The sequence below is a fragment of the Pseudophryne corroboree genome, chromosome 2 (assembly GCF_028390025.1).
Source record: "Pseudophryne corroboree isolate aPseCor3 chromosome 2, aPseCor3.hap2, whole genome shotgun sequence".
Classification (NCBI taxonomy): domain Eukaryota; kingdom Metazoa; phylum Chordata; class Amphibia; order Anura; family Myobatrachidae; genus Pseudophryne; species Pseudophryne corroboree.
Window position 1 is genome coordinate 767287735 of NC_086445.1, and position 14302 is coordinate 767302036.

Consider the following 14302-nt stretch of genomic DNA (forward strand, 5'->3'; position numbering starts at 1 on the left):
CAAGGAGATACTGGCCTTTTGGTGTAGCGGGAGAGAGATACATGAAGAGCTGCTTGAGACAGAAGTCAAGATGAGTAAGCTCAATGTCTTCTAGGATTCCTTCAATTTGTAAATTGTTCCATCAGGCTCTGTTATCCTGATCTTCCTGGCCCTCTTGTAGCCGAGCAATTAACGACTTGCCTGGCATGGTCGCATCAGATGCGACCATGCCTGCAAGTGCTCTATCTGACCTGGTCACACGGGATGCAACCAGTCAGATAGAGAGTGTTAGCAGTAGCAGAGAAACTTCCCTCCGCTGCTGCTGTCAGAGGGACCGGAGAGGTCCCTCTGCCTCCCTACACTTCCCCGTGTCTGCCGTGCTGCCGATCGGTCAGCACGGCAGGATCTGTCCCCTCCAGCGGCTGCAGACAATGGCAGCCGCTGGGGAGTGTAAATAAACCATCCCTTGCTGCCCCCAGACCCCCCCTGCATACCTCGAGGCTGTCTCGGCATTCAAAATGAAAGCCGCGATGGTCGCGATGTTCCGATGGTCGCGATGTTCCCGATCGATGTTTCGATGTTTGGGGGGGATATTTTAAAAAAATAAATTAAAAATATATATATATTTTTTCCTTTTTTTAACTAAAATCATTTGGGATAGGGTTAAATTCATGTTCTTCACCTAATTCACTCATAAAAAAAACCCGACAATTTTGGAGAATTTTTTTGCTAAATAAATCGTTAGTTAAGTCGCATATGGACACAGGAGGATGGGGGGGTTAAATCATCCCCTAGGAATATTTTTATTTTAATAAAATATTTAAATGTATTTCATAAAATATTTTTGAAACTTTATTTTAAAAAACACTATTTTTGAGCAGCGTGTGTAAAAAAAAACCAAAACCCTATCAGTTAAGTGGTTAAGCTCCTTAAACAGAACAAGGAAATCCCTATGCATAATTGGGTATGGTCGTCTTCATCATGATTTCTCCTCTTTGGTCATTGTAGAGAGAGGAAACGTAGGAGTGGGTAATGGAAGGCAAAAAACTCAACTTATGCATGGTGGGGGTGGGATGGAGAAGGAGGTAATTTAGAGCATGCTGGAGCTGTCAGTGCGAAAAGTGGACCGAAAGGGCTCAGCAACAGCAGAAGTGAATGTAGCAAAAGCCCAGTTCAGGATCCGTTTGAGGGAGAGCTACCAGACATACTGTATGGCATAGGGCAAAGGGAGGGCTATGCAGGGTGGAAGATCTCAGCAATAGACTGCAGATCACTGAGATCTATGGCGGAAGGTTGTAGTGTACAAGTCCAGATGCTGGTCTGAATTACTGCAAGTCCAGATGCTGGCCTGAATTACTGGAGGAAATCTTAGGGAAAGCCAGGAACAGCATTCCAAGTCAGGAGGGATGTCAGCACACAGGTGGGGTGCATAGGACACAGAAGGGTCTCAAAGATGAGGCACCACAAATCCCAAGGATACTTGCACAGAGTTCCTAAAGCTGTGGTACCATAAACACCAGGCACAGCTGGACACAAGGGCCTGGATTAAAATGCCCCCCCCTACTGCCCACGATCGCGACCGCTGGCAGTATTCTAATGTTGCTGCAAACGGGAGCGATAAGTCATTTCAGCTCACTACCCCAGGGGTAGTGAGCTGAAATGTGCGTAGAGACCCATTTGGGTGCTCGGCCCCAATACTTTATTCAGATTTAGGTGCATTGCGCACCTAAACCTGAGTGTAATGGGCGCGATCAGTGCGATAACAGGGGGCATTTTAATACTGCCCCTCAAACTCCTGTCACTTTAGACAGGAGATCGGGGGGGTGATAAGATTTGAATTCCGCCCAAGGGGTTCTCATGACTACGGCATTAAAAGTCACAGGTAAATTAGTAGGAGGGGACAGCACTTGCACTGCCAGGGAAGCCTCGCCTGACACTCCCCACTCAGGGCAAATGAGTACTGACAGAGAGGGAAGATGAGACCCTCTGATGGAAGCTCAAGTACTCTGAGGCTCTACTACAGGATGCAGTGAGGCAGGCTGCTGGCTGTGTTCTGGCAGCCCCGGCAATTGGGAGCAGGAAGTGGAAAAACTGCCACAGAGGCGAGGAGGAGGTGTTCCACAAGCGCTCCTGTCCCAGCTGACTCATGGAGAGACATAGGTCCTGGAGCGCAGAATGTTATTTTGATGTATTTTTTTTTTTAATGTTACTGTAACATTGTTGATTTCTCTGACGTCCTAGTGGATGCTGGGAACTCCGTAAGGACCATGGGGAATAGACGGGCTCCGCAGGAGACTGGGCACTCTAAAAGAAAGATTAGGTACTATCTGGTGTGCACTGGCTCCTCCCTCTATGCCCCTCCTCCAGACCCCAGTTAGAATCCGTGCCCGGCCAGAGCTGGATGCACCTAGTGGGCTCTCCTGAGCTTGCTAGAAAAGAAAGTATTTGTTAGGTTTTTTATTTTCAGTGAGATCTGCTGGCAACAGACTCACTGCTACGTGGGACTGAGGGGAGAGAAGCAAACCTACCTGCTTGCAGCTAGCTTGTGCTTCTTAGGCTACTGGACACCATTAGCTCCAGAGGGTTCGAACACAGGGCCTGACCTCGATCGTCCGTTCCCGGAGCCGCGCCGCCGTCCCCCTTGCAGAGCCAGAAGACAGAAGAGAACGACGAAATCGGCAGCAGAAGACTCCTGTCTTCATTAAGGTAGCGCACAGCACTGCAGCTGTGCGCCATTGCTCCCACAGCACACCACACACTCCGGTCACTGTAGGGTGCAGGGCGCTGGGGGGGGGGGCGCCCTGGGCAGCAATTATAATACCTTTTGGCACAAATTATACACATAATACAGTCTGGCACTGTATATGTGTGCAAACCCCCGCCATTAAGTCACACAAAACGCGGGACAGAAGCCCGCCGCTGAGGGGGCGGGGCCTTCTTCCTCAGCACACCAGCGCCATTTTCCCTTCACAGCTCCGCTGGAAGCAGCTCCCCAGGCTCTCCCCTGCAGTATCTGGATACAAGAAGGGTAAAAAAGAGAGGGGGGGCACTTAAATTTAGGCGCAAATAAGATAAGTAAGCAGCTATTGGGAAAAATCACTTATTATAGTGTACATCCCTGTGTTATACAGCGCTGTGGTGTGTGCTGGCATACTCTCTCTCTGTCTCCCCAAAGGACTTTGTGGGGTCCTGTCCACAGTCAGAGCATTCCCTGTGTGTGTGCGGTGTGTCGGTACGGCTGTGTCGACATGTTTGATGAGGAGGGTTACGTGGAGGCGGAGCAGGGGCAGATTAGTGTGGTGTCGCCCCCGACGGGGCCGACACCTGATTGGATGGATATGTGGAAGGTCTTAACCGACAGTGTCAACTCCTTACATAAAAGGTTCGATGACGCAGCAGCCTTGGGACAGCCGGGGTCTCAGCCCGCGCCTGCCCAGGCGACTCAGAGGCCGTCAGGGGCTCATAAATGCCCTCTGGCTCAGATGGTAGACACAGATGTCGACACGGAGTCTGACTCCAGTGTAGATGAGGATGAGACAAATGTACATTCTACAAAGGCCATCCGATGCATGATTACTGCAATGAAAGATGTATTGCACATTTCTGACGTGAACCCGGTTACCACCAAGAGGGGTATTATGTTTGGGGAGAAAAAGCAGCCAGTGACTTTTCACCCATCTGGTGAATTAAATGATTTGTGTGAAGAAGCGTGGAGTTCCCCTGATAAGAAACTAGTGATTTCTAAGAGGTTACTGATGGCGTACCCTTTCCCGCCAACGGATAGGTTACGTTGGGAAACATCCCCTAGGGTGGACAAGGCGCTCACACGCTTATCTAAAAGGGTGGCACTGCCGTCTCAAGATACGGCCGCCCTAAAGGAGCCTGCGGATAGAAAGTAGGAAGCTATCCTGAAGTCTGTGTATACACACTCTGGTACTCTACTGAGACCTGCTATTGCTTCAGCCTGGATGTGTAGTGCGGCAGCAGCATGGACTGATACCCTGTCAGACAACAATGATTCCCTCGACAGGGATACTATTTTGCTAACCATGGAACATATAAAAGACGTCGTCTTATATATGCGGGATGCCCAGAGGGACATTTGCCTGCTGGCATCTAGAATTAATGCAATGTCCGTTTCTGCCAGGAGAGTATTATGGACTCGGCAGTGGACAGGTGATGCTGATTCTAAAAAACACATGGAGGTTTTGCCTTATAAGGGTGAGGAATTGTTTGGGGACGGTCTCTCGGACCTCGTATCCACAGCAACAGCTGGGAAGTCGACTTTTTTACCTCAGGTTCCCTCACAGCCTAAGAAAGCACCGTATTATCAAATGCAGTCCTTTCGGCCTCAGAAAGGCAAGCGGGTCAGAGGCGCATCCTTTCTGGCCAGAGGCAGGGGTAGAGGAAAGAAGCTGCACCAGGCAGCCAGTTCCAGGGAATAAAAATCCTCCCCTGCTTCCACTAAGTCCACCGCATGACGTTGGGGCTCCACTGGCGGAGCCAGGTGCGGTGGGGGCGCGTCTCCGACACTTCAGCAACCAGTGGGTTCGCTCACAAGTGGATCTCTGGGATGTACAAATTGTATCTCAGGGATACAAGCTGGAGTTCGAGGCGACTCCCCCTCGCCGTTACCTCAAATCAGCCTTGCCAGCTCCTCCCAGGGAAAGGGAGATAGTACTGGCGGCAATTCACAAGCTGTACCTCCAGCAGGTGATAATCAAGGTCCCCCTCCTTCAACAGGGAAGGGGTTACTATTCCACAATGTTTGTGGTACCGAAACCGGACGGTTCGGTGAGACCCATTCTAAATTTAAAATCCTTGAACACTTATATAAAGAAGTTCAAGTTCAAAATGGAATCGCTCATGGCGGTTATTGCAAGCCTGGAAGAGGGGGATTTTATGGTGTCGCTGGACATCAAGGATGCTTACTTGCATGTCCCCATTTACCCACCTCACCAGGAGTATCTCAGGTTTGTGGTACAGAACTGTCATTACCAATTCCAGACGTTGCCGTTTGGTCTCTCCACGGCTCCGAGAATATTTACCAAGGTAATGGCCGAAATGATGATACTCCTTCGAAGAAAGGGAGTTATAATTATCCCGTACTTGGACGATCTCCTCATAAAGGCGAGGTCCAAAGAGCAGTTGTTGGTCAGCGTAGCACTCTCTCAGGAAGTGTTGCAACAGCACGGCTGGATTCTGAATATCCCAAAGTCGCAGCTGATTCCTACGACGCGTCTGCTTTTCCTGGGAATGATTCTGGACACAGAACAGAAGAAGGTGTTTCTCCCGGAGGAGAAGGCCCAGGAATTGTCATCTGAAACCAAAACAGGTGTCGGTGCATCACTGCACGCGAGTCCTGGGAAAGATGGCGGCTTCTTACGAAGCAATTCCCTTCGGCAGGTTCCATGCAAGGATCTTTCAGTGGGATCTGTTGGACAAATGGTCCGGATCGCAACTTCAGATGCATCGGTTGATCACACTGTCCCCAAGGGCCAGGGTGTGTCTGCTGTGGTGGCTGCAGAGTGCTCATCTTCTCGAGGGACGCAGGTTCGGCATACAGGACTGGGTCCTGGTGACCACGGATGCAAGCCTCCGAGGATGGGGGGCAGTCACTCAGGGAAGAAACTTCCAAGGACAGTGGTCAAGTCTGGAGACTTCTCTACACATAAATATACTGGAACTAAGGGCCATCTACAATGCCCTGATTCAAGCAGAGCCCCTGCTTTAAAACCAATCAGTACTGATTCAGTCAGACAACATCACGGCGGTCGCCCATGTAAACCGCCAGGGCGGCACAAGAAGCAGGATGGCAATGGCAGAAGCCACAAGGATTCTTCGATGGGACGGAGAATCACGTGCTAGCACTGTCAGCAGTGTTCATTCCGGGAGTGGACAACTGGGAAGCAGACTTCCTCAGCAGGCACGACCTCCACCCGGGAGAGTGGGGACTTCATCAAGAAGTCTTCACACAGATTGTAAATAGTTGGGAACTGCCACAGGTGGACATGATGGCGTCCCGCCTCAACAAAAAGCTAAAAAAATATTGCGCCAGGTCACGGGACCCTCAGGCGATAGCTGTGGACGCACTAGTGACACCGTGGGTGTACCAGTCGGTTTATGTGTTCCCTCCTCTTCCTCTTATACCCAAGGTACTGAGGATAGTAAGAAAGAGAGGAGTAAGAACTATACTCATCGTTCCGGATTGGCCAAGAAGAACTTGGTACCCAGAACTACAAGAAATTATCTCAGAGGACCCATGGCCTCTGCCTCTCAGACAGGACCTGTTACAGCAGGGGCCCTGTCTGTTCCAAGACTTACTGCGGCTGCGTTTGATGGCATGGCGGTTGAACGCCGGATCCTAACGGAAAAGGGCATTCCGGATGAAGTGATTCCTACGCTGATAAAAGCTAGGAAGGATGTGACAGCAACGCATTATCACAGCATATGGCGGAAATATGTTGCTTGGTGTGAGGCCAGGAAGGCCCCAACAGAGGAATTCCAGCTGGGTCGATTTCTGCACTTCCTACAGTCAGGGGTGACTATGGGCCTAAAATTGGGGTCCATAAAGGTCCAGATTTCGGCCCTATCTATTTTCTTTCAAAAAGAACTGGCTTCACTGCCTGAAGTTTAGACGTTTGTTAAGGGAGTGCTGCATATTCAGCCCCCTTTTGTGCCTCCAGTGGCACCTTGGGATCTTAACGTTGTGTTGGATTTCCTGAAATCACACTGGTTTGAGCCACTTAAGACCGTGGAGCTAAAGTATCTCACATGGAAGGTGGTCATGCTGTTGGCCTTAGCTTCAGCTAGGCATGTGTCAGAATTGGCAGCTTTGTCATGTAAAAGCCCATATCTGATCTTTCATATGGACAGGGCAGAGTTGAGGACTCGTCCCCAATTTCTCCCTAAGGTGGTATCAGCGTTTCATTTGAACCAGCCTATTGTGGTGCCTGCGGCTACTCGGGACTTGGAGGACTCCAGGTTACTTGATGTAGTCAGGGCTTTGAAAATCTATGTAGCCAGGACGGCTGGAGTCAGAAAAACTGACTCGCTGTTTATCCTGCATGCACCCAACAAACTGGGTGCTCCGGCTTCAAAGCAAACTATTGCGCGCTGGATCTGTAACACGATTCAGCAAGCTCATTCTGCGGCAGGGTTACCGCATCCTAAATCAGTAAAAGCCCATTCCACAAGGAAGGTGGGCTCTTCTTGGGCGGCTGCCCGAGGGGTCTCGGCTTTACAGCTTTGTCGAGCTGCTACTTGGTCGGGTTCAAACACATTTGCTAAGTTCTACAAGTTTGATACCCAGGCTGAGGAGGACCTTGCCTTTGCTCATTCGGTGCTGCAGAGTCATCCGCACTCTCCCGCCCATTTGGGAGCTTTGGTATTATCCCCATGGTCCTTACGGAGTTCCCAGCATCCACTAGGACGTCAGAGAAAAAAAGAATTTACTCACCGGTAATTCTATTTCTCGTAGTCCGTAGTGGATGCTGGGCGCCCGTCCCAAGTGCGGACTCTCTGCAATACATGTATATAGTTATTGCTTAACTTAAGGGTTATTGTTATGAGCCATCTGTTACTGAGGCTCAGTTGTTGTTCATAATGTTAACTGGGTATGGTTATCACAAGTTGTACAGTGTGATTGGTGTGGCTGGTATGAGTCTTACCCTGGATTCCAAATCCTTTCCTTGTTGTGTCAGCTCTTCCAGGCACAGTTTCCTTAACTGAGGTCTGGAGGAGGGGCATAGAGGGAGGAGCCAGTGCACACCAGATAGTACCTAATCTTTCTTTTAGAGTGCCCAGTCTCCTGCGGAGCCCATCTATTCCCCATGGTCCTTACGGAGTTCCCAGCATCCACTACGGACTACGAGAAATAGAATTACCGGTGAGTAAATTCTTATTTTAACCCCAAATGGAGCTAATGATCCTGGAAAATCCAGCTATGGACAAACAGGTATTTGCCAATTACGATAAGCTGACCATTGCTAGTTTTCATGTGCACCTCTAGTAGGTGCAAGGAAAAACTAGCAATGTTGCTGGCCATGATGTTCCATTCCAGAACGGCACATCATGGCCAAGATACTAACTGAATTCCCCTAATTAGTCACTGTATGAAATGTAATAAAACAGGGGGAAAAAGGTCACTGATGAGGTTCCTAGGCTACAGATGTTTATAAACACATGATGGACCTTGCCACTTAAAATAAATAGTTTACAATTGAATATTTACTTTTTAGAATTCGGTATCATCTGTCATATGATAGAACAAACTACAATTGTATATAACCAATTTAAATTCATAACCTAGTCATCAACTGTGTATCACCAAAAAAAAGGCTTTTACTATAAATAATAGTACTGGAACACCATCAGATTCTGAGTACAAGTGAAACAGAAAAACTGTGTCTAAATGGAAATCCAGCAATCATTTTGCGAACAAGAAACTGTATCTTCTCAATCCATTGCAGATCATGAGATGAGAGAGACCACATATGTGACCCAGCAAAATAACAATGTACTGTAGGGTAAATCAATCTTCACAACACAACATTTATCACAGAAGTGATAATAGATAAAGGACTCGCCCTCCAGCATTCTCACAAATAAGTATACTTTAGGAGTCAATTCGATAGAATGTTGTAACCTTCACATATTCCTTGAAGTTATGTTGCTAATGTCCATCTGTATCATAGGCTTGCAATCAGTGCCCACAGGGGTTAGGATTTTATGCTGGTTCTGCAATGTTAGTAAACACTGAGGGGGTAATTCTGAGTTGATCGCAGCAGGATTTTTGTTAGCAGTTGGGCAAATCCATGTGCACTGCAGGGGGGGGCAGATATAACATGTGCAGAGAGAGTTAGATTTGGGTGTGGTGTGTTCAATCTGCAATCTAAATTGCAGTGTAAAAATAAAGCAGCCAGTATTTACCCTGCACAGAAACAAAATAACCCACCCAAATCTAACTCTCTCTGCACATGTTATATATGCCACACCTGCAGTGCACATGGTTTTGCCCAACTGTTAACAAAAATCCTGCTGCGATCAACTCAGAATTACCCCCTAAAGCAGATGGAGAGCCTAAAAAAAGTTTTCCGACTTTTTCGAAAATATAATGGAACATGTGGAGCTCAAATGTTGTAATTGGTTTCTTTACAATATGAAAAAAGTTGATTAGAGAGATGTGTATGTGTAGAAACAGGTGCATTTTGTTTACTTGATAACATTACTCATTTATTATGTAGATTCTAAGTGATGACATCAACACTCACTTTATTTAAAGTAGTTTATGCATAAATATTACACCCTCTGTACACATTACATGGGCAGCATGGTGGTGTAGTCATCAGTATTACTGCCTCACAGAACAGAGGAAAATAAATCAATTCCTGGTCATGGCCGATCTGTGTGGAGTTTGCATGATCTCTCAATTATTGCATGCGTTTCCTTAAGGTGCTGTATTTTCCTCCCACACACCGAGAACAAACTGGTAGATTAAATGGACTCTGACCAAATGAACACTAGTTTGTGTGTATAAGGCAACTTAGACTGTAAGTTCCAATGGTCAAGGACTGATATGATTGACTATACAATAATCCTCTATCAAGGGCGGAATGGGTTGGAGAATCAGCCCGGGAAATTTATGGAAGCAGCCCTAATGGGGGGTGCAGCCTGAGAGTGTTGGGTCTGTTGAGGGGGGCGGGATCCTTCCTCATAGGGCCTGATTGTACACAATTGAAGCCTTCCTTGAGTCTTTTGCTGCAGTTGTATCAGAGACCTGGTGTGGATTGAAATTTTCAAGAAGTGGCCCAACATGGGCAGCACAAGAGTTATAACACTGGATGGCAGAGTTGCTGTACTGCAGAGATGGAATAACAGAATGAATGGGGACAATGCAGTGTATTGAGTGCAGTGGGCTGCCTGTCATGTGGGGGACGGGGCCACATGACAAAACACAAAACAGGCCCCACAGAGATGTCGGCCTACCAGAAATCTTCCTGGTGAGCCCTATGGCCAATCCGCTTCTGTTCTCTATACAATGCTGTGTACATTGGTGGTACTATAAATAATAATAATAATAATAATAATAGTAATAATAATTCAACCACTTTTAATGGAAATCTAGTAAAAACACATTTAAAGGAAGTGGATGAATAAAATATACCAGTTAAAGAATGCTTAAGAAGGTAAAGCAGGTTAGTAGGCATAGGTCTTGTGATTGTCCAGATGTTCCAGACAGACACACAGAAGGTGCCAAACACAAACTGATTACAGAGACTAATGACAATAATAAAGCCCAGCAAAGAAGGACATTATTAATTAAAGCATCCAACGACTCCATTAAAGGACCTAATGGTGAGTGAGTCCACAAAGGCTTGAGTAAGCGCAGATTGACAGGCATTTTGTGCATTGTAAATGACATACATACTAGACTGTGGAACTAACCTATTTACTTATATGCTCCACAATAAATCACTCTGATTAGATTAAAATCAATAACTTATTTTTTCTCTACTGCCATAAGATCTCAATATCTGTTTGTTCTCTACAATTAATTAACAAGATGAAAGTTAATAATCAATTATAATTAGAATATAAAGAGGAGAGAGTCTAGGTGTAAATACAGCTATCTCAGCAGCCCAATGAGCATCAAAATCTGCCCCACACAGGAAATATACAAGAATTCAATAGCAGGTGAAGTTCAAAGGCGTTACACTGTACAGCTATTGACTCTTAGGGCGGTATTCAATTCTTTTCACCCCCTTCCACATCCGTTCTGTTTCTGTTGATAGGTGTGGTATAATCATTTCAGCTCGTCATCCCCGGGATAGAGATGGCACCCAACCCTTTACGCAGCTAAACCTGATTACTATGGGCGCAATATGTGCGATAACGGGGATCACTTTAGAAAGAAGATTGGGCGTGATATATTATTTGACTACCGCCCTTAAAGTCTGTATAAATCAATGACCTCTCCAACACCTCCTTTTGATGTTGGGATTCAAATACGTTTTCAGAAACAACTTCCAACTTCTCCTCTATAAACACTCTTTTTCTCAATGGTGTATAAAATGGAAAAGAAAAACAGTAATGTGTAGTAACTTCTTTTGAATATGGTTGAAACACCAAACACACTAAAGCTGGTACACACGGATACAATCATTATGCCAATCCTTCGATTTACATCTGATGCCAAAGGATTGGCAAAATTATTGTATTGTGTTTACGCAGTTCTGATGCAGAAGTGTAAGCCAAGAAACGGCTTACGACGCTCCTGCAATGTTCAAATCTAATTTCCTGTTTAATGTATAAAAGTTTGAACATCCGATCCCATAGAAGCCCATAGATGCCCTGTACACACTGTGCTATATCTGCACCATGTGAACGGTGCTTGCAGGAGCTGGAAGGGGGTCAACCTGAGTACACACAGGATGGATGATCGGAAGAGTTTACCCCGATCAGCTGCCGTGTGTACCCACCTTAAGACTTTATTACTCAATATCCTTACGGTTTTCAGCCTTTGAACTTCACCTACTATTTTTGTATTGTATTCAAAGTTATAATCAGGTTCCAACAGAATTCATGTGTGCTATAATTACAGTATTTACGATCATTTCCATTTAATAATAAATCACTTTCTGTGTAGCAGGGTGTAGTACAACATATACCATCCCCTGCTGTTGCAACAAAGAGAACTCTAATTTTCCACACACTGCAAGTCACAATGACATACAGTGTAATGAATTATTTGAAAATAGTTTCCTGCTATGCTTTGTAACACAAAAACATTTTTATAAAACCTGAATATGGTGACCTTGTTCATACTCTACAATTAATACCAAATCCTGTGTAATGAATGTTCTTGAGCATGAACTGCACAGTCTTGCTTCAGTCAGCAATGGATTTAATATATCTACCTCTACCAAGTACAAGTTTCATTCAAAATTGTTTCACGGTTCATTTACTCTGGGAATACGTACTGCTCTGAATGGGGTGAGGAAAGCATTCAGAGATTATTTTTGTTTATCACTTTAAAAAGAAATCTGCTTTAAAAACACTGCATTTCTGCATGGATGCTGCCTGAATAGATATTTCCGGACAATTAAGTAATATAGAAAAAAGATTGTTTCCCTACTGTATATATTACGACTGGAAGACATTTACAGGGGCTTCGATGGAGGTACTCTGCTTTGAGATGTAGCCACACGCCTAAACTGTGACCATCTCCATCTGATCTATGTATCAATGATGAGTAGCCACAAAGCTCACACACCATGGTCACTGCCTTATAAGTACAGGGGATATGTGTTTGGCATTCTGGTGGTCGGGATGCTGGGGGTCATGTGACCAACAGCGGAATCCTGACACCGGCAACCGACATCCTTAAGGTGAGTATCGGGGAGGGGGTTAGGGTTAGGGCCCGGGGAAGGGGGAGTGTTAGGCTCTAGGGGGGTGGGGACTTATCAGCAGCCAACACCCCCAGAGCGTGAGCCGTAGCCGTGCTGCCAGAGGGTTAGACCTAACCGACATCCCCGAAGGGTTAGGGCAGGGGAGAGGAGTAAAATACCCCCATCCGGTGTTGCGATTTTCACTGTCGGGATGCCGTGTGACCGTCGGCATCCCAACATTTTATACCCAACCCATACAGGGGACAAAATATAATGCTGGGAGCCTCTGGGCGTTTGTGAAAATCAGTGCACAGGTAAGTGTGAAAAAAAAAGATACTGTAACTATAGCAACCGGTCAGATTTTTGCTTTCACATTCCAAGCTACTGTATGCAGTTATAATTCGGCTACAGCACCATTTACATATGTACAGTACCTGTTTTCACAAATGTCCAGTATACAGTATTACCAGCAGAATGAGCTGTACTGAAAGTAGCGATTCATACTCAGGACTGAATAATACCGGACAAATGATGTGGTAGTTGTGAGCAGCTGTATGCAGAGTAAGCAAGAAAACTTCAAAGATAGGTAACAGATACAGTAATGAAAAATGATCCTTTGTTCTAATTAAGAGAATTATCATAGGTTATAAACAGGGACTTGCAGTCAGGGGAGGCAGTGCCTCCCCTGTCATTAATGATTAAAATCATATAATGAAGATACTTATGACACATATTCTGTGTCATAAGTATCTCCTTGATATTTAATCATTAGTACTGTTTAGATGTGTTTGAGAGGCACCGATCGTGGTGATCGTTGTGAATAGGATAGGGGCAGGATCGGGGGGCGGACACGGGCGGCGTCAAGCCACGGGCTGTAAAAGCCCATTCAAAATCTACTACAAAGCGGCACCTACTAAAGTGCCGCTTTGCCACAGGGACGTGCTTTCAACCCATGAAAGCACGTCCCTGTCAGTGAGGCCACAGTGATTGGCCAGCGGATCCGTCACTGGATCCGCTGTCATCACTGTGGGCGCGGCAGAGGTGCGGGCTTCAAAGGTGGCAGGACGTGGCGGGATGCGGCGGAGGTGCGGGCGACATTGGCGGTGGGACGCAGCGGAGCGGGACCCGACGGAGGTAGCCATAGTGGCAGGCAGGGATCCGAGATCCCTGCCTGCCATTCTGCAGAGTTTGGCAGAGGAGTGGTACCAGTTTCAAAAATGGCACCCAGCGCGAGCCAATCACGGTTCGCTGCATCATCGCCACGCCCCCTCCGGCTGACTTATATAAGTCAGCGCGAGGCAGCGGCGTCAGTCCGACGGCAGAGGAGCAGTGAAGAGCTCCAGAAGATAGAAGACGCCGGAAGTTCTGGCTGGGCGGCGGCTATGCAAAAAAGCTTAACAGCCGCCGCGTCCCAGGTGAAGGCGCCGGAAGCCCTGGGAAGGCGGCGGCCAGGCAAAAGAGCTTAAAGGCCGCCGCCACCCAGGTGAAGATGCCGAAAGCTCTGGGAAGGCAGCGGCTACGAAAAAGAGCTTAAAAGCCGCCGCCTCCTAGGTGAAGACGCCAGAAGCCCTGGGAAGGCGGCGGCCACGCAAAAGAGCTTAAAGGCCGCCGCCACCCAGGTGAAGATGCCGGAAGCCCTGGGAAGGCGGCGGCCACGCAAAAGAGCTTAAAGGCCGCCACCCCCAGGTGAAGACCCTGAATAATAAAACTTTTTCTTTAAAACCGTGAGGTGTCATTTATTTTAATATTTTCTTTAAGGCGGACTACAGGTGCCAGTGGGCCCTATATGTACGGGCATGCTGGCACCTGTAGGCCGCCTGTAAAGAACAATAATATCCTGCCATGAACCCCGCACTCACCGCCACCAGGGGTGCGGGGCATAGCACTGGGCTGATTGTTACTCGGGAGGGGGGCCCCAGTATTATTTTCTGGGG

General features: G+C 47.0%; 1 protein-coding gene across 3 annotated transcripts in view; it reads right to left on the minus strand.

Annotated features, from left to right (window-relative positions):
• ZBED1 (zinc finger BED-type containing 1) overlaps window positions 1–14302 on the minus strand; it is a 506379-nt gene that overhangs the window by 81944 nt on the left and 410133 nt on the right. The gene's annotated exons all lie outside the window — the stretch shown is intronic.